The sequence below is a fragment of the Tamandua tetradactyla genome, chromosome 24 (assembly GCF_023851605.1).
Source record: "Tamandua tetradactyla isolate mTamTet1 chromosome 24, mTamTet1.pri, whole genome shotgun sequence".
NCBI lineage: Eukaryota > Metazoa > Chordata > Mammalia > Pilosa > Myrmecophagidae > Tamandua > Tamandua tetradactyla.
In genome coordinates this window covers 44,676,945-44,697,604 of record NC_135350.1, presented here as the reverse complement: position 1 = coordinate 44,697,604, position 20,660 = coordinate 44,676,945, and the positions used below count along the sequence as shown (strand labels likewise).

Here is a 20,660-nt window from a genome sequence, read left to right as displayed (position 1 = left end):
GTAGTCACTATCATTACACACTCTAGGCATTCCTAGATTATATCATCTCAATCTTTATCGTCTATCTTTCTATGTGATTTCATTTATGCCCCCAACCCTCTATCATTCTCACATTCAACTTCATTCAGTGTTTTAATATAACTGCATTACAGTTAGGTAGTACTGTGCTGTCCATTTCTGAGTTTTTATATTCAGTCCTGTTGCACAATCTGTATCCCTTCAGCTCCAATTACCCAATATCTTATGCTATTTCTATCTCCTGATGCTCTCTGTTACCAACGAAATATTCCAAATTTATTCACTAATTTCAGTTCATACCAGTAAGACTACATGGCATTTGTCCTTTTCTTTTTGGCTAATCTCACTCAGCATAATGTCCTTAAGGTCCATTCATGTTGTTACATACTTCATAACTTTATTCTGCCTTACAGCTGCATAATATTCCATCATTTGTATATGCCAGTTTGTTTAGCCACCCGTCTGTTGATGGACATTTTGGCTGTTTCCATGTCTTGGTAATTGTAAATAATGGTGCTATAAACATTGGTGTACAAATGTCCGTTTGTGTCCTTGCCCTCATGTCCACCATATAGATGGGTCCTGTTTTTCAATGCATTCTGCCAGTCTATGTCTTTTGATTGAGGAATTTAATCCATTAACATTTAGTGTTATTACTGCACAGGTAGTACTTTCTTCTAACATTTTGTCTTTCGGATTTTATATGTCATATCTAATTTTCCTTCTTTTTACCTTTACTCATAGTCTTTCTTTCTACACTCTTCTCCACACCTCTCCCGTTTTTTCGTATCTATCTCTAGTGCCCCCTTTAGTATTTCCACAGAGCTGGTCTCTTGGTCTCAAATTCTCTCAGTGATTTTTTGTCTGAAAATGTTTTAATTTCTCCCTCATTTTTGAAGGACAATTTTGCTGGCTATAGAATTCTTGGTTGGCAGTTTTTCTCCTTTAATAATTTAAATATATCATCCCACTGTCTTCTTGCCTCCATGGTTTCTGCCGTGAAAGGTACACATAGTCTTATTGGGCTAATCTTGTATGTGATGGGTGGCTTTTCTCTTGCTGCTTTCAAGATTCTCTCTTTCTCTTTGACATCTGATATTCTGATTACTAAATGACTTGGAGTACGTCTATTTGGATCTGTTCTCTTTGCGGTACGCTGTACTTCTTGGATCTGTAATTTTAAGTCTTTCATAATAGTTGGGAAATTTTCAGTAATAATTTCCTCCATTAGTTTTTCTCCTCCTTTTCCCTTCTCTTCTTCTTCTGGGACACCCACAACAGGTATATTCGTACGCTTATATTGTCTTTCAATTCCCTGAGTACCTGCTCATATTTTTCCTAATATTTTCTTTTTCTAGCCGGATTTCAGATGTTCCGTCCTCCAGTTCACTAATCCTATGTTCTGCCTCTTGAAATCTACCATTGTAGGTTTCCATTGTTTTTTTCGTCTCTTCTACTGTGCCTTTCATTTGCATAAGTTCTGTGATTTGTTTAAGATTTTTTACTTCTTTTTGTTCATTCCTTGCCTTCTTTCTATCCTCCCTCAAGTCACTGATTTGGTTTTTGATGGTTTTCCATGTCTGTTCGTATAATCTGAATTAATTGTTTCAGCTCCTGTATCTCATTTGAATTATTGGATTGTTCCTTTGACTGGGCCATATCTTCAATTTTCTTAGTGTGATTTGTTATTTTTTGCTGGCATCTATGCATTTTCTTACCTTAATTAGTTTATTTGGGAGATTGCTTTCACTTCTTTTACCTAGGGTTTTCTTGCTGGATGGATCTGTTGTCCCTCTGTTCTTTGACATTCAGTTCACCTTTATCTGGACCTCTAGCTTAGGTTTTGTTTAACAGAGGAGAATTTTTTGGTTCTTGTTTTCATGTTTCTTGCCCTGCTTGTATGGTGCCTTTTTCCCCCCACCCTTAGGAGGGTCTACTTAGGTATTATAGATCCCAGCTGGATTTTCCACACCAAACTGGCCTCCTATCAGGAGGAAAGAGTCACCTGCGTTGGGTTTCCCTGAGGGTGAGACCCAGCAGGTTGAAAGACTCCTGTGAAGTCTCTGGGCTCTGTTCTTATCCTGCCCAGTATGTGGCGCTTGTCTGCTGCAGGTCCCACCAGCATAAGATGATGCGATACTTTTAACTTTGGCAGACTCTCCCTGCTGGGGACGTGGTGAAGACAGAGGAGAGGTTGTAAGCTGGTTTTAATGGCTTCGAATTACCAAGTCCTGGTTTCTGAATTCCTTGAGGGAGGGATTCCACCTGAATTGGGCTTTAGCCCTCCCCTTGGGAAGTCACAGCCTCCATACAAGCCCTCAAACAAGCTTGTTTCTACCTATGTCTATAGCAGTTGCAGCCTGAGAAGCCCTGCCACTATATCCAAAGGCAGCCAAGCCTCTGTAGAAACACAGCCACAAAAACCTCTGTTTTTTTTTTTCTTTTTCCGTCAGTCCTGCCCCCTTGGCACCAGGGCAAAAATGAGCGACCTCAGCTTTGACAAGTTTCACCTGAGCTGGGGGCCTATTTTCAGTAGTCAGAATTTGTTAATTAATTCCACAATTGGCATTTGGTTGGGCCCTACCCCTGCTGCTGGTAAAGTCTCTTTCCTTTCCCCTCTGGGAAGCTGTGGGGGAGAGGCGCCAGCTGCCATGGTTTGGGGAACTCACGGTCCTGGGGACACTTGCAGCCAGTCCAGCTGGTCCAGACTGGGGTACGTTGTGTGTCCAGTCACTGACATGGCCCCAGGAGCTGTTCTGTACTTTTTCTGGTTATTTAGTAGTTGTTCTGGAGGACAAACTAAAACACTCACATTGCTAAGCTGCCATCTTGCCCTGGAAGTCCCTTGTACATCTTTTGTTAAATTTTCCCGAGTATTTAACATTTTCAGATAGTACTATAACCGGTCTTTTTTCCCCTCATTTTCCAATTGTTTCTTGCTAGCATATAAAATACAAGTGATTTTTTTATATTGTCCCTGCATCCTATAACCTAGCTAAATTCACATCAATTCTAGTAGTTTTTGTGTAGGTGCATTAGGATTTTCTACAAAGATGATCATGTTGTCTAAAAATAAATCTTTATGTCTTCTTTTCCAACCTGCATACCTTTTATTTCTTTTTCTTCCCTTACCACACTGGCAAGGATGTTCAATAAAACACTGACTAAAATGGTGAGAGCAGACATCTTGCCTTGTTCACAATCTTACCAGGTAACTACATTTTTCATAGATTCTCTTTATCAGGTTGAGGAAGTTCACTTCTTTTCCTAGTTTGCTTTTTGTTTTTTTTTTTAATTCATAAATGGATGTTTAATTCCATGATATGCCTTTTCTGTACCTAGTGACATGATTATATGGCTTTTCTTTTTATTGTGCTAATGCAGAGAATTACATTAATTTCTTTTTTATTTTCTTTTTTAATAATTTTTAAATTTTGTTTAAAAAAAATTAACTTATCATCATTCCGTTCTACATATATACTCAGTAATTCACAATATCATCACAGTTACATATTCATCATCATGATCATTTTTTAGAACATTTACATCAATTCAGAAAAAGAAATAAAAACACAAAAGAAAAAAATTCATACATACCATACTCCCCGTTCCTCCCCCTCACCAATCACCAGCATTTCAATCTGAATTTATTTGAACATGTTGCCTCTATTATTCATCTTTATTCCATAAGTTTTACTCGTCTGTTGATAAGGTAGATAAAAGGAGCATCAGACACAAGGTTCTCACAATCACACAGTCACACTGTGAAAGCTACATCATTATACAATAATCTTTAAGAAACAAGGCTACTGAACACAGCTCTACATTTTCAGGCAATTCCCTCCAGTCTCTCCACTACATCTTAGATAACAAGGTGATATCTATTTAATGTGTAAGAATAACCTCCAGAATAACCTCTCAACTCTGTTTGGAATCTCTCAGCCATTGACACTTTATTTTGTCTCATTTCACTCTTCCCCTTTTTGGTCAAGAAGGTTTTCTCAATCCCTTGATGATCAGTCTCAGCTCATTCCAGGATTTCTGTCCCACATTGCCAGGAAGGTCCACACCCCTGGGAGTCCACGTAGACAGGGGGAGGGTGGTGAGTTTGCTTGTTGTGTTGATTGGAAAGAGAGGCCATATCTGAGCAACAAAAGAGGTTCTCTTGGGGGTGACTAATCTTAAGCCTAATTTTAAGTAGGCTTGACTTATCCTTTGTGTGATTAAGTTTCATATGAACAAACCCCAATATTGGGGACTCAGTCTATTGCTATGGTTGTCGTCACTGCTTGTGAGAATATCAAGAATTCTTCACTTAAGAAAGCTGAATTTCCCCCTTTCACCATTCCTCCAAGGGGACTTTGCAAATACTTTTTTACTCACTGTTTGTCATGGTTAGGGACAGGTGTCAACTTGGCCAAGTTGTGGTACCTGTTCATCTGATTGGGCAAGCGCTGGCCTGTCTGTTGCAATGAGGACATTTCATAGGATTAGGTCATGATCACGTCAGCTACATCCACAGCTGATTCCATTTGTAATCAGCCAAAGGGGAGTGTCTTCTGCAATTAGTGATGCTAAATCCAATCATGGGAAGCCTTTTAAGGAGGACTCAGAGGAGACAGGTTGCATTCCTGCTTTGGCTGGTGAGCCTCTCCTGTGGAGTTCATCCAGGCCATCCATTGGAGTCGTCGGCTTCGCAGCCTGCCCTGTGGATTTTGGACTCTGCATTCCTACGGTCACGTGAGACACTTTCATAAATTTTATATTTGCAAGTGTTCCCTGTTGATTCTGTTTCTCTAGAGAACCCTAACTAATACACTGTTCAAATCACTCTGGGATTTATTGAGGCATCACTCTGGACAAACCTACAAAATCTGATGCCCTACTCAATGTTTCGTGTACTTATGGTATTCAATTAAGCCATCCACATAAGTTATATTAAGAACTGCACTAGTCAAAATACAAATTTTGTACTAAATAAAAATTTTTTACATTGACTTTTGAATGTCAAATCCATCTTAACATTACTGGGATAAAGCCCTATTAATTATATTATACATTTTATATATTACTGGATTCTATTTGCCAATATATTTTTTTAAGGAATATAGCTTTTTGACTACTTTAAGTAGAACAAACTAAATACATACTAAACAGTTTGAGTTCATTTATCCAGTACATTAAATTTAAATTATGCTCTTATGGTTAGTTTCACTGAATACCATAAGTACATGGAATCTTGAATAGGGAGTGAGATTTCATTGGTTTGTCCAGGTTAGTATGCCCCACTAAGTCCCAGAGTGATCTGGGCAGTGAATAAAGAAGTATTTGCAAAGTTCCTTTGGGGGAATGGGGAGAAACGAGGAAATATTCAACTTCCCCATTTTGAGAATTTCTAATACTCTCACACAAGCAGTGGGGACAACCAAACTAATAGGCTGAGCCCCTGATCTTGTGGGTCAGTCCTCTCAAACTTACTCCTACAAAGGACAGGCTAAGCCTACTTAAAATTATGCCTAACAGTCACCCCCAGAAAACGTCTTTTGTTGCTCAGATGGGGCCTCTCTAAGACACCTCAGCATGTGAACTCACTGCCTTCCCTCCTACGTGGGACATGAATATCAGGGGTATAAACCTCCCTGGCAATATGGGACAGAAAGCCTGGGATAAGTCAGGACCCGGTATCAAGAGATTGAGAAAGTTTTCTTGACCAAAAGGGGGAAGTGAGAAATGAGACAAAATAAATTTTCAGTGGCTGAGAGATATCAGAGTTGAGAGGTAATCCTGGAGGTTATTCTTATGCATTATATAGATACCCCTTTTTAGTTTATGGTGTATTAGACAGAGGAAAGCACCTGAAACTGTTGAGCTGTGGTCCAGCAGTCTAGATTCTTTTTTTCTTTTTTTTTCTTTTTTTCTTTTTTTTACATGGGCAGGCACCGGGAATCGAACCCGGGTACTCTGGCATGGCAGGCAAGCGTCCTTGCCTGCTGAGCCACTGTGGCTCACTCACAGTCTAGATTCTTAATGAATGATTGTATAAAAATATAATGTTTACAATGTGATTGTGTGATTTTGACAACTTTGTCTCTGATGCTCCTTATATCCAGGTGAGTAAAAACTATAGAAAAAAAATAAATGAATAAATAATGGGGGACAAAGGGTAAAATAAATTGGGTAGATGGAGACACTAGTAGTCAATGAGTGGGAGGGGTAAGGTATATGGCATGTATGAGTTTTTCTTTTTATTTCTTTTCCCGGAATGATGGCAAAGGTTCTTTAAAATTATCATGGTGATGAATACACAACTATGTGATGATACTGTGAGCCACTGATTGTTCACCATGCATAGAAAGTATGTGTATGAAGACTTCCCAATAAAAAATTAAAAAAAAAAATTTAAGTTATGCACCAAGTTAAGTAACAAAAGTTCCTATCAGAATAAAATGACAATGCACAGAAAAACTTCACAGTAACACATCCTGTGAATGGTTTCACATTCATCATCTCCTTTTAAAAACCACACTCGGAAGAGCTACCAAGATGGTGGCTTAGCGAGGTATGGGATTTAGTTTGACCTCCAGAACAGCTACTAAATAGTCAGGGACAGTACAGAATAACGGCTGGGGCCATGTCTGTGACCCGACACACAGTGTACCCCAGTCTGGACCAGCTGGAACAGCTGCAAGCCCCCCAGAACCATGAGTACCCCAAGCCGTGGTGGCCAGCACCCTTCCCCCACAGCCTGCTTCCCAAAGGAAAAAGGAAAGTGATTTTACTAGCAGCAGGGGCTGTGCACAACTAAGCTCCAATTGGGGAATGAATTCACAAATTATGACTACTAAATATAGGCCCCCAGCTCAGCTGAACCTGTCAAAGCAGAGGTTGCTGATTTTTGCCCCAGTGCAGAGGGGGCAGGGCTGACAGAAAAAGAAAAAAGAAAAAAAGAAACAGAGGTTTTTTGGATCAGATAGCAGATAATACTTGGAAGGGTCTGGGCCCTGAAGGAAAGGAGGGGGAACATAGGAACTCAAGATACACAAAGCAACATATTAACTTATGCTCTTGATTGGCAAACCCGAGAAAGAGGGGTCCTGCTCTGCAAAGGATTTTTCGCTTTCTTTTTTCTGTCTGTGTTTCTACAAAGGCTTGACTGCCTTTGGATATAGTGGCAGGGCTTCTCAGGCTGCAACAGCCCCAGGCATAGGCAGAAACAAGCTTGTCTGAGAGCTTGTCTGGAGCCTGTGCCTTCCCCAGGAGAGGGGTGGGGTCCAGCTCAGGTAGATTCCCTCCCTCAAGGAATTCAGATTCCAGGGTTTGGAAAATTGAAGCAATTAAAGCCAGCCTACAACCTCTTCTCTGTCTCCACGATGGCCCCAGCAGGGAGAGTCTGCTGAAGCTAAAGGTACCACATCACCTTATGCTGGTAAGATCTGCAGGCAGACATGTTCCACATACTGGGCAAGATAGGAAAAACACAGAATCCAGAGACTTCATAGGAAAGTCTTACAACCTGCTAGGTCTCACCCTCAAGGAAAACTGATGCAGGTGATTCTTTTCTCCTCACAGGAGGCCAGTTTCATCTACGAAAATTTGGCTGGGGTCTATAATACCTAAGTAGACACTCCTAAGGTTCGGGGGAGTGAGGGGAGGAAGGCACCATACAGATAGGCCAAGAAACAAGAAAACAGAACTGAAAAATTCTGTTCTGTTAAACAAAACCTAAGCTATGATCCAGAATAAACTGAACTGAATGTCAGAGAACAGATAGACAACAAAGTCATCCAAAAGAAAATCCTAGGTAAAAGAAGTGAAAACAATCTCCAGAATAAACTAATTAAGGTAATTAAATACCTAGATGCCAGCAAAAAATAACAAATCACACTAGGTAAATTGAAGATATGGCCCAGTCAAAGGAACAAACCAACAATTCAAATGAGATACAGGAGCTGAAACAATCAATTCAGTCTAACAGACAAAAACAAAATTAATGAATTGAGGGAGGATATAAAGAAGGCAAGGAATGAACAAAAAGAAGAAATCGAAAGTCTGAAAAAACTATTCACAGAACTTATGGGAATGAAAGGCACAGCAGAAAAGATGAAAAAAACAATGGAAACCTACAATGTCAGATTTCAAGAGGAAGAGATAGGATTAGTGAACTGGAGGATGGGACATCTGAAATCCGACAAGCAAGAGAAAATACAGGGCAAAGAATGGAAAAATATGAGGAATGGAATCAGGGAATTGAATGACAACAGGAAGTGCAAGAATATACGTGTTGTGGGTGTCCCAGAAGAAGAAGAGAAGGGAAGAGGAGGAGAAAAACTAATGGAGGAAATTATCACTGAAAATTTCCCAACTTTTATGAAGGACTTAAAATTACAGATCCAAGAAGTGCAGCGTTCCCCAAAGAGAACAGATCCAAACAGACACACTCCAAGACACTAATCAGAATGTCAGATATCAACGATAAAGAATTTTGAAAGCACCAAGAGAAAAGCAATCCATCATATATAAGGGAAGCCCAATAAGACTATGCATAGATTTCTCAGCAGAAACCATGGAGGTGAGAAGACAGTGGGATGATATATTTAAATTACTAAAACAGAAAAACTGCCAATTAAGAATTCTATATCCAGCAACACTGTCCTTCAAAAATGAGGGAGAAATTAAAACATTTTCAGACAAAAAAATCAGTGAGAGAATTTGTGACCAAGAAACCGGAACTACAAGAAATATTAAAGGCAGCACTAGAGGCAGATATGAAAAGACAGAAGTGAGAGGTGTGGAGAAGTGTGTAGAAATGAAGACTATGAGTAAAGGTAAAAAGAAGCAAAATTAGATATGACATATAAAATCCAAAAGGCAAAATCATAGAAGAAAGTACTACCCGTGCAATAATAACACTAAATGTTAATGGATTAAACTCTCTAATGAAAAGATATAGACTGGCAGAATGGATTGAAAAACAGGACCCATCTATATGCTGTCTATAGGGAACACATCTTAGACCCAAGGATAAATGTAGGTTGAAAGTGAAAGGTTGGGAAAAGATAGTTCATGCAAATAACATTCAGAAAAGAGAAGGAGTAGCTATACTAATATCCAACAAATTAGACTTCAAATGTAAAACAGTTAAAAGAGACAAAGGACACTATGTATTAATAAAAGGAACAATTCAAAAAGAAGACATAACAATCATAAATATTTATGCACTGAGCCAGAATGCTCTAAAATATATGAGGCAAACACTGAAAACACTGAAAAGAAAAACAGACACATCTACCATAATACTTGGAGACTTCAATTCCACACTCTCATCAATAGACAGAACATCTAGACAGAGGATCAATAAAGAAACAGAGAATTTGAATGATACCATAAATGAGCTAGACTTAACAGACATTTATAGAACATTACACCCCACAACCGCAGGATACACCTTTTTCTCAAGTGTTCATGGATCATTCTCAAGGATAGATCATATGCTAGGTCACAAAGCAAGTCTCAATAAATTTAAAAAGATTGAAATCATACAAAACACTTTCTCAGATCATAAAGGAATGAAGTTGGAAATCAATAATAGACAGAGTATCAGAAAATTCACAAATATATGGAGGCTAAACAGCACACTTAAACAACCAGTGAGTCGAGGAAGAAATTACAAGAGAAATCAGTAAACATCTCAAGGCAAATGAAAATGAAAACACGACATATAAAAATTTATGGGATGTTGCAAAGGCAGTGCTAAGAGGGAAATTTATTGCCCTAAATGCCTATATCAAAAAAGAAGGAAGGGCAAAAATCAAGGAATTAACTGTTCACTTCGAAGAACTACAAAAAGAACAGCAAACTAACCCAAAGCAAACAAAAGGAAAGAAATAATGAATATTAGAGGAGAAATAAATGAAATTGAGAACACGAAAACAATTGAGAAAATCAACAAAACCAGAAGAAGTTGGTTCTATGAGAAAATCAATGACACTGATGGACACTTAGCGAGGTTGACAAAAAAGAGAGAGGATGCAAAAAAATAAAATCAGAAATGGAAGAGAGAGACATAACCACTAACTCCACAGAAATAAAGTAATGAGAGGATATTATGAACAACTTTATGTAATAAACTCGACAATGTAGATGAAATGGACAACTTTCTATGTTGTCCATTTCAACATGTCAATTTTCTATGAACAACCAACACTGACTCGAGAAGATATAGACGACCTCAACAAACCAATCACAAGTAGAGAAACTGAATCAGTCATTAAGAAGCTCCCAAAAAAGAAAGGTCCAGGACCGGAAGCTTCACCTGTAAATTCTATCAAACATTCAAGAAAAAATTAGTACCAATCCTGCTCAAACTCTCCAAAAAAAATGAAGAGAAGGGAAAGCTACCTAACTCATTTTATGAAGGCAACATCACCCTCATATCAAAGCCAGACAGAGATAGTATCAAAAAAGAAAGCTACAGACCAATCTCTCTAATGCATATAGATGCAAAAATCCTCAACGAAATTCTAGCAAATTGAATCCAGCATCACATTAAAAGAGTTATACATCATGATCAAGTAGGATTCATCCCAGGTATGCAAGAATGGTTCAGCATAAGAAAAGCCACATGATCATCTCTATTGATGCAGAGAAGGCATTCGACAAAATTCAACATACTTTCCTGTTGAAAACACTTCAAAGGATAGGAATAGAAGGGAACTTCCTCAACATGATAAAAGGAATTTATGAAAAACCCACAGCTAACATCATCCTCAATGGGGAAAAACTAAAAACATTCCCCCTAAGATCAGGAACAAGACAAGGATGTCCACTATCACCACTGTTATTCAACATTGTGGTGGAAGTTCTAGCCAGAGCAATTAGACAAGAAAAAGAAATACAAGGCATCAAAATTGGAAAGGAAGAAGTAAAACTATCACTGTTTGCAGATGATATGATACTATATGTCAAAAATCCTGAAAAATCCACAGCAAAACTACTAGAGCTAATAAATGAGTACAGCAAATTGGCAGGTTACAAGATCAACAACACTCTAAAATCTATAGTGTTTCTAAACACTGGTAATGAACATTATGGGGGGAATCAAGAAAAAAATTCCATTAAAAATTGCAACCAAAAGAATAAAATAATTAGGAATAAAGTTAACTAAAAAGACAAAAGACCTATGCAAAGAAAACTACAAGAAATTGTTTTAAAAAATCACAGAAGACTTAAATAAATGGAAGGGCATACTGTGTTCATGGATTGGAAGACTAAATATAGTTAAGATGTCAATTCTACCTAAATTGACTTACAGATTCAATGCAATACCAATCAAAATCACAAAAACTTACTTTTCAGAAACAGAAAAACCAATAACCAAATTTATCTGGAAGGGGAGGATGCCCCAAATAGTGAAAGGTATCCTGAGAAAGAAAAATTAAGTCAGAGGTCTCACGCTACCTGACTTTAAGGTGTATTATGAAGCTACAGTGGTCAAAACTGCATGGTACTGGCATAACTGACCAATGGAATCAAATGCTGTGTTCAGATATAGACCCTCTCCTCTATGGACAACTGATCTTTAATAAGGCAGGCAAACCAACTCACCTGGGACACAACAGTCTCTTCAATAAATGGTGCCTAGAGAACAGGATATCCATATGCAAAAAATGAAAGAGGATCCATATCTCATACCCTATACAAAAATTAACTCAAAATGCATCAAAGACCTAAACATTAGATCTAAGATCATAAAACTGTTAGAATAAAATGTAGGGAAATATCTTATAAATCTTACACTCAGAGGCAGTTTCCTAGAGATTACACCCAAAGCATGAGCCTTGAAGAAATAAATAAATAAATGGGAACTCCTCAAAATTAAATGCTTTGTGCATCAAAGAACTTCGACAAGAAAGTAAAAAGACAGCCTACACAATGGGGGACAATATTTGGAAATGACATATCAGATAAAGGTCTAATATCCAGAATATATAAAGAGATTGTTCAACGTAACAACAAAAAGACAGACAACCCAATTACAAAATGAGCAAAAGACATGAACACACACTTCTCAGAAGAGGAAATACAAATGGCCAAAAGGCACATGAAAAGATGCTCAACCTCCCTGACTATTAGGAAAATGCAAATCAAAACCACAATGAGATATCATCTCACAACCACCAGAATGGCCATTATCAATAAAACAGAAAATGACAAGTGCTGGACAGGATGTGGAGAAAGCGGCACACTTATCCACTGTTGGTGGGAATGTCAAATGGTACAACCACTGTGGAAGGCAGTCTGGTGGTTCCTCAGGAAACTAAGTACAGAATTGCCATATGACCTGGTAACACCATTACTAGGTATCTACTGAGTGGACATGAGGGCAAGGACACAAACGGACATTTGCACACCAATGTTTATAGCAGCATTATTTACAATTACCAAGAGATGGAAACAGTCAAAATGTCCATTAACAGACGAGTGGCTAAACAAGGTGTGATATATGCATATGATGGAATATTATGCAGCTGTAAGACAGAATAAAGTTGCGAAGTATATAACAACATGGATGGACCTTAAGGACATTATGCTGAGTGAGATTAGCCAGAAACAAAAGGACAAATACTGTATGGTCTCACTGATATGAACTCACATTAGTGAATAAACTTGGAGAATTTCATTGGTAACAGAGACCATTAGGAGATAGATATAGAGGAAATATTGGGTAATTGGAGCTGAAGGGATACAGATTGTATAACAGGACTGATTGTAAAAACTCAGAAATGGATAGCACAATACTACCTAACTGTAATACAATTATGTTAGAACACTGAATGAAGCTGAATGTGAGAATGATAGAGGGAGGAGGGTTGGAGGCACAAATGAAATCAGAAAGAAAGATAGATGACAAAGACTGAGATGGTATAATCTAGGAATGCCTAGAATATATAATGATAGTGACTAAATGTACAAATTTAAAAATACTTTTGTATGAGGAAGAACAAAGGAATGGCATTACTGCAGGGTGTTGAAAATAGTTGGTATATAATAGTTGAAAATTTTAACTTATGTGTGAGACTAAAGCAAAAAATGTTTATTTGGTACAAAATTTATATTTTGACTAGTGCAGTTCCTAATATAACTTATGTGGACAGTTTAACTGAACATCATAAGTACACGGAACCTTGAGTATGATAAGATTTTGTAAGTCTGTCCTGAGTGATGCCCCATAAATCCCAGAGTGATTTGAACAGTGAGTAAAAAAGTACTTGCAAAGTCCCCTTGGGGGAATGGTGAAAGGGGGAAATTCAACTTTCCCAAGTGGAGAATTCTTGATATTCTCACAAGCAGTGATGACAACCAAAGCAATAGGCTAAGCCTCCAATTGCGGGGTTTGTTCACATGAAACTTAACCACACAAAGGATAGGTCAAGCCTACTTAAAGTTAGGCCTAAGAGTCACCTCCAAGAGTTGCTCAGATGTGGCCTCTCTTACCAGCCAACACAGCAAGCAAACTCACTGCCCTCCCTCTATGTGGGACATGACTCCCAGGGGTGTGGACCTTCCTGGCAACATGGGACAGAAATCCTAGAATGAACTGGGACTCAGCATCAAGGGATTCAGAAAACCTTCTTGACCAAAAGAAGAGCAAAATGAGAGAAAATAAAGTATCAATGGCTGAGAGATTCCAAACAAAGTTGAGAGGTTATCCTGCAGGCTATTCCTACACATTAAATAGACATCATCTTGTTACTCAAGATGTAATGGAGAGGCTGGCAGGTACTGCATGAAAATGTTGCGCTGTGTTCCAGTAGCCATGTTTCTTGAAGATGATTGTATAATGGTATAGTTTTCATGTGACTCTGTTATTGTGAAAACCTTGTGTCTGATGCTCCTTTAATCTACCTTATCAACAGATGAGTAAAGTATACGAATAAAAATAAATAAGAGGAGGAACAAATGTTAAATTTAGATTGAAATGGTTGGTGGTGATCAAGAAAGGAGGGGTAAGGAGTATGGTATGTATGTATATTTTTCTCTTGCCTTTTTATTTCTTTTTCTGAATTGATGCAAATGATCATGATGATGAATATGCAACTATGTGATGATATTGTGAATTACTCATTATATATGTAGAACGGAATGATTATATGTTAAGAATATTTGTGTTTGCAGTTATATTTCTTTAAAAAAATTTAAACATCAATTTAAAAAGTTGAGTAGGGAAATATGTTTACAATCATATAAAATGTCAATATGATCACTGCTTAGTACTTTAAATTCATGATTAATAAAATACGTCATATACCATAAGTATGTTGCCTTAAGAAACTTCTTTCATCCACCTTATTTTATAGTGTAGCAAAGTAATAAATGATCATATGTGCATTTAACACACTCACATACACGAATACATATGCATACACATATCTGTAAATGGTGCCTATATGTTTTTTTTCTGAACATAACCGTTTTATTGGCCATAGTTACATAAGAATGAAAGACTATCAAGAAAAACTCTGAAAACAAAGAATCAAAGAAAAGAGCTAGTCCTACCAGATACATGAAAGTTTTTTTTTAAGCCATAGTATTTATAATACTATTGGTGTATGAATGTACAGAAATAATTAGAACCAAGTCAAGAAACCAGAAAGAAACCTAAACATATGGAAAATTAATTTATGAAGAAATGGCATTCTAAATAATTTGGGGGAAAAAACAAATTGTTCACTGAACGGTATTGAAACAATTGGCTAACCAGTTGGAAAAACATATTAAACTAATTCTAACCTGACTCCTTACATCAAAAATAAATCCAAGATGAATTAAAAATCTGAATGTTAGAAAAATAAAACCTTAAATGTCTTAGAAAAATATAGGAAACTTTTTTCTCACAAACTTGAGATCAGTAATTACATTATCAGCAATGTAAGAAGACAAAAATGTTGTGATCCATAAAGAAACAAATTGATAAATTTAATTGAATAAAAAGTACATAATTTATAGGACACCCTATATATAATATATATTATTATATATAATATATATGATATAATTTATATATATAATATATATAAATTACACCTCCCACAAAATCATTTTAGGGAGGTGCGACGGTGGCTCAGTAGCAGAATCCTCACGAGCCATTCCTGAGCCCCTACTTCAGTTCCCAGTACCTGCCCATGCAATTAAAAAAAAAGTACATAGCACAGTGCCACACAAAATCATTTTAAAACAAATTGGAAATATCTGCAACATAAGTAGCAAAAGACTAGTTTGTTTAATGTTTAAAATAAATTATAAAAGTGAGAAGACAAATAATTCAATAGAAAAAACTAGGTAAAAGATATAAACAGATAATTCACAAGAAAAATATAAACTGGATGTATAATTTTTTATTTTACCTCACTTACAATTTAAAAACTGAAAAATGATACCAACAATGAGATACAACTCTTCACTTCTCAACCTACATAGATTTCAAATCTTGTTAATGTACAGTGTTGGTAACTGTGGGAAAACAAGCACTTACATATTATTGTGAGAATATAAATATTTACTATTTAAAATATCTCTTAAATTATAAGCTGTACTCACTCTTGCCCAACAACTCCATTGCAAGAAATTCATTCCAAAATATGCTTACTCATATATGCAAAGTGTACATGAATGTATGTTCATTGAAGTATTGTCTATTATAACAAATGACCTTATGTTAATAGGAAAGTGAGTTAAATAAATTATAGTATATCCATGTAAGAGAATAATGGGCAGCCATTGAGAAATATAAGGTAAATGTATAAGTGTTAATATAAAAAGTTATCCAAAACATACAGTTAAAAGGGATATGAAAAAAAAAAGACACAAACAAACAAACAACAAAAAAAAAGGGATATGAAAGTTGTAGAACAATAATTATAGTGTGCTTATATTGGGTTTAAATAAAATATAGTTTCAGAAGAAAAAACCACACACACGATTATATATATATAATAATTATATACATATATATATATAATATATAATAAAAATAAACCACACTCAGAGGTTTAATCTACTGTTTATTTCCATTATTGGCTTACTTTTATGGACAGAGCCTTTGTAGCTTCATCAGGAACATGGAAAGCTGAGAAAGTGAACCAAAGGCCTCTCAGCCAAACAGCTCCAACCACTCACCTGGTACTTATTTCTGCTGTTTTCTGATGACTCTACAGCAGGGATAGGGCTGTTCCTGAAAGTCAACAGCAGCATCTGCCCTATTTGGTATACGCATCAACGAGAATGTACACTATACAGTTGTAGGTCTGTCTAGACGGGTTCTAAGGGGAAAATTCCATTTCAGGGGCTGTGGAGGGAGACAAGGAGGCACAAAGCCCATACGTTAGATCTCCTAACCATCTCTCAGTTTATGGTAGAAACGGTCACTTACATCATGATCTTTGGAAATGTATTTGTCAATATTTTGTTAAACATTTTGTCTGTCTTCATGAGAAATGTTGATCTGTAGTCTTCTTTTCTTGGTGTCTTTGTCTAGTTTTGTAGCCGGATAAATGCATAAAATGAGTTGGGGCATGTTCCTTCCTCTTCTGATTCTGGGAAAAGTTTGAGTAAAATTGTTAATATTTTTTCTTGAAATGTCTGGTAGAATTCAACAGCAAAGCCCTCCAAATATAAACCTTTTTTTGTAGGAAGGTTTTTAACTACAAATTCAATTTCTTTAACAGATATAAGGCGATTTATGTTATCTCTTTGATATCTGATTATGTTTCATTTTTCAAGGAATTTATCCATTTCCTCTAAATTGTAGAATCTGTTATCAAGTTGTACATAACACTTCTTTATTTTAATGCCTGTAAGACCTGTAGAAGCATCTCCTCTTTCATTCCTCATATTGGCAATCTGTATCTTCTCTTTTTCCCTTGATCAGTCTGGCTAGAGATTTACTGAATTCACTGATCTTCAAAGAACCATTTATAGTTTCACTGATTTTCTCATTTTCCATTTTATTTCACTGACTGCTATCTTTATCTCCTTCCTTCTGCTTTAGATTTAATTTGTTCTTTTTCTAGAATCTTTAGATGGAATCTTAGCTTAGAGTTTAGCAAACTACAACCTGTAGACTAAATTAGGCCCCTGTCTGTATGTGCCCTCAAGCTAAGAATGGTTTTTACATCTTTAAATGGTTTAAAAAAAAAAAAAAAAAGATGATGAATAATATGTGACCCAGACGTATGTGGTCTGCAAAGACTAAATTATTATTTGAAATTTTTTTAAGAAAAAGTGTGTCAACTCCTGGCTCAGATCACTAATTTTAAACCTTTCTTCTTTTCTTAATAAGCACTTGATATTATAAATTTTCCCAAACACTGATTTAGCCGCATCCACTCATTTCTATATATTATTATCATTCACTTCAAAATGTTTTCCAATTTTCTTTAAGATTTCTTCTCTGACACAGGGATAATACAGTTACTGTGTTAATTAACTTTCAAATATTTGGGGATTTTCAAATAACCTTTTATTGATTTCTAATTTAATTCCATTATTGTCAGAGAATATACTACTCTGTAACATTGCTGTCATTTGAAATCTGAGATTTGTTTTATGGTCCAGTGTATGGTTTATCTTGGTGAACATTCCATGTATACTTGAAAAGAATATGTATTCTGTAGTTACTGAGAAGTAACTTTTATAAATGTCAATAATGCCGAGATGGTTGACAGAGTTGTTCAGATCTTCTATATCTTTACTGATTTTTTAATGTTTTATTAACTAGAGAGGGTATTAAAATCCTCAAATATGACTGAATTGTCTAGATTTCCTCTTGGTTCTGTCCATTTGTTTTCCATGAATACCTTTATTTGTGCACTTGGCATCCAAAAGTCAGGGAAAGTGTGCACATTTGATTAAATAAATAAAACATCATCTTTCAGACTGATCGTTTTATAAAACCATAAACATTCTGGCTTTTCCTGATTCTCCACCCCAACTTTTTTCCCCAAATGACATCTCTGAAATCTTAAAAGGTTTGTAATACTTTCTTTTTTATTAGAGAAGTTGTAGGTTTATGGAAAAATCATGCACTACATACTGAGTTTCAATATACCACCCTATTACTAATACCTGGCATTAGTGTGGTACACTTCTTGCAAATGATGAAAGAACATCCTTTTAAATGTACTATTAACTATAGTCCATGGTTTACTTTAGGGTTCACTTGTTTGTGTTGTTCAGTCCTATGGAATTCTTTCTTTTAATTTGGATTCTACTAACACATATAAAACCTAAAATTTCCCCTTTTAACCACATTCAAATATATATTTCATTACTGTTAATTACGTTCATAATGTTGTACTACCATCATCATAATCCATTACCAAAAATTTTTCACAAACCTAAACAGAAATTCTGCAGAATTTAACCACTAACTCCCTATTCTGCATCCCCATCCTGGACCCTAGTAACCTATATTCTAATTTCTGACTCCATGAATATGCTCATTCTAATCATTTCATATCAGTGAAATCATACAATATTTGCCCTTTTGTGTCTGACCTATTTCATTCATCCATGTTGTCACATGTCTCAAAACTCCATTCCTTTTTATGGCTAAATAATACCCCCTTGTGTGTAAATACCACATTTTGTTTAGCCATTCATTGATGGACACTTGGGTTGCTTCCATCTTTTGGCAATCATGAATATGCTGCTATGAATATGGTGTGCAAATATCTGTTCTAGTCCCTGCTTTCAACTCTTCTGAGTATATACCTAATAGAGGGATTGCCAGATCATACAGTAATTCTATATTTAGGTTTCTGAAGAAATGCCAAACTGTCTTCTTTAGAGGCTGCATCATTGTACATTCTCACCAATTTGAGAATGAATGAGTGTTCCTATTTCTCCACAACCTTTGCTACTTGTAGTTTTGTTTTCTGTTCAAGTCCAGGCTTTTAATTCTTTTGGATATATATACAGCACTGCGCAGCAATGGGAGTGTTGGGTCATATGGTCATTTTATACTTAGCTTTCTGAAGATCCACCAAACTGTCTTCAACAGGGCTACACCATTTTACATTCCTACCAAGGATGAACGAGTGTTCCTATTTCTCCATACCCTCTCCAATACTTGTAATGTTTCCATCTTTTAAACAGCAGTCATTCTAGTGGCTGTGAAATGGTATATCATTGTGGTTTTGATTTGCATTTCCCTAATGACGAGGATGTTGAGCATCTTTTCATGTGCTTTTTTTTGTCATTTGTATATCTTTTTTTGGAGGAATGCCTGTTCAAGTCTTTTGCCCATTTTTGAATTGGGTTGTTTGCCTTTTTGTTGTTGAGTTGAAAGACTTCTTTATATATTCTAGGTATTATACCCTTATTGGATATGTGGTTTTCAAATATTTTCTCCCATGGTGTAGGGTGTTGTTCTACTTTCATGATAATAAGTTCTTCAACGTCCAAAATTTTAAATCTTGATGAGGTCCCATTTATCCATTTTTTCTTTTGCTGCTTGTGCTTTGGATGTAATGTATAAGAAGCCAATGCCTAACAGAAAGTCCTAAAGATGCCTCCCTATATTTTTTTCTATGAGTTTTTTAGTTCTGGTTTTTATATTCAGGTCTTTTATCCATTTCAAATTGATTTTTATTTGTGGTGTCAGGTAGGGGTCCATTTTCATTCTTTTGCAAATGGTGATCCAGTTTTTCCAGCAACATAGTTAAAGAGACTGTTCTTTCCCAATTGAGTGGGATTGGCACCTGTGGTGGATTGGAGCTGTATATACTCCAGAAAAACATGTTTTTAAACTTAATCCATTTCTGTGGTTTGATCCCATTGAAAGAAGGATTTTTTGATGAGCTTACTTCAGTTAAGGTATAACCCACCTCAATCAAGATGAGTCTTAATCTTATTACTGGGGTCCTTTATATGCAGAATGAAGTTAAGAGAGAGAGACAGCCACAGGAAGCAAGAAGCTGAAATTCACCAAAACCCGGAAGTGAACAGAAAGGCCAACATAAGCACTGCCATGTAACAGAAAAGCCAAAGATCAAGGATTACCAGCAGCAAGCTGCAGCCGGTCAATCCTCAGAAGAAAGCATCACTTTGATGATACCTTAATTTGTGCTTTCTCTTAGCCACGAAACTGTAGCCAATAAATTTCTGTTGTTTTAACCAATCCATTGCAAGGTATTTGCTTGAGCAGTGCAGGAAAACTAAACCAGCAGCCTTGTCAAAAATAGTTCTGTCTGTTTCTGCTTCATATATTTTGAAAGCTCTGTTATTAGTAAGAAAATGATTTTTTGTATTTTCTCTGAGAAAAGAGACTAGGAATTATAGGACTAGGAATCTCCCCTTTGAACTAGAAGCAAAGTCCCAACTTCTAAAAAGAAAAGGTCCGATTGGTTTGGCCAGTCTCTATGTAGTATAGGGCAAACCACTGTGCAGAGTTCTGGAGTCAGGACACCTCATTAACCACTGAGCAGACTCCAGATGACTGCCTTATGATTAGATGTTCATCTCTGCTTCAATCAGGGTCACATGCGAGGCATGGTGGCCTGTGCTAAAAGAAACCCTCAAAAGGAGCTTGTGGCATGGCAGGAAAGGGTTTGGCCATCTAGTTAAATGAATCATCACCCTAA

General features: G+C 36.4%; 1 protein-coding gene across 10 annotated transcripts in view; it reads right to left on the bottom strand.

The window, feature by feature from the left end:
* LIN54 (lin-54 DREAM MuvB core complex component) overlaps positions 1 to 20,660 on the bottom strand; it is a 126,246-nt gene that overhangs the window by 98,647 nt on the left and 6,939 nt on the right. Inside the window, exon 1 of one of the 10 annotated variants that reach the window (XM_077143016.1) lies at positions 3,616 to 3,632. The exons of the other annotated variants lie outside the window; for them this stretch is intronic. The gene's annotated coding sequence lies outside the window, so the exon portion shown is untranslated. Of the gene's footprint in view, positions 1 to 3,615; positions 3,633 to 20,660 lie in introns of those variants that run through there. 10 annotated transcript variants of the gene reach the window in all.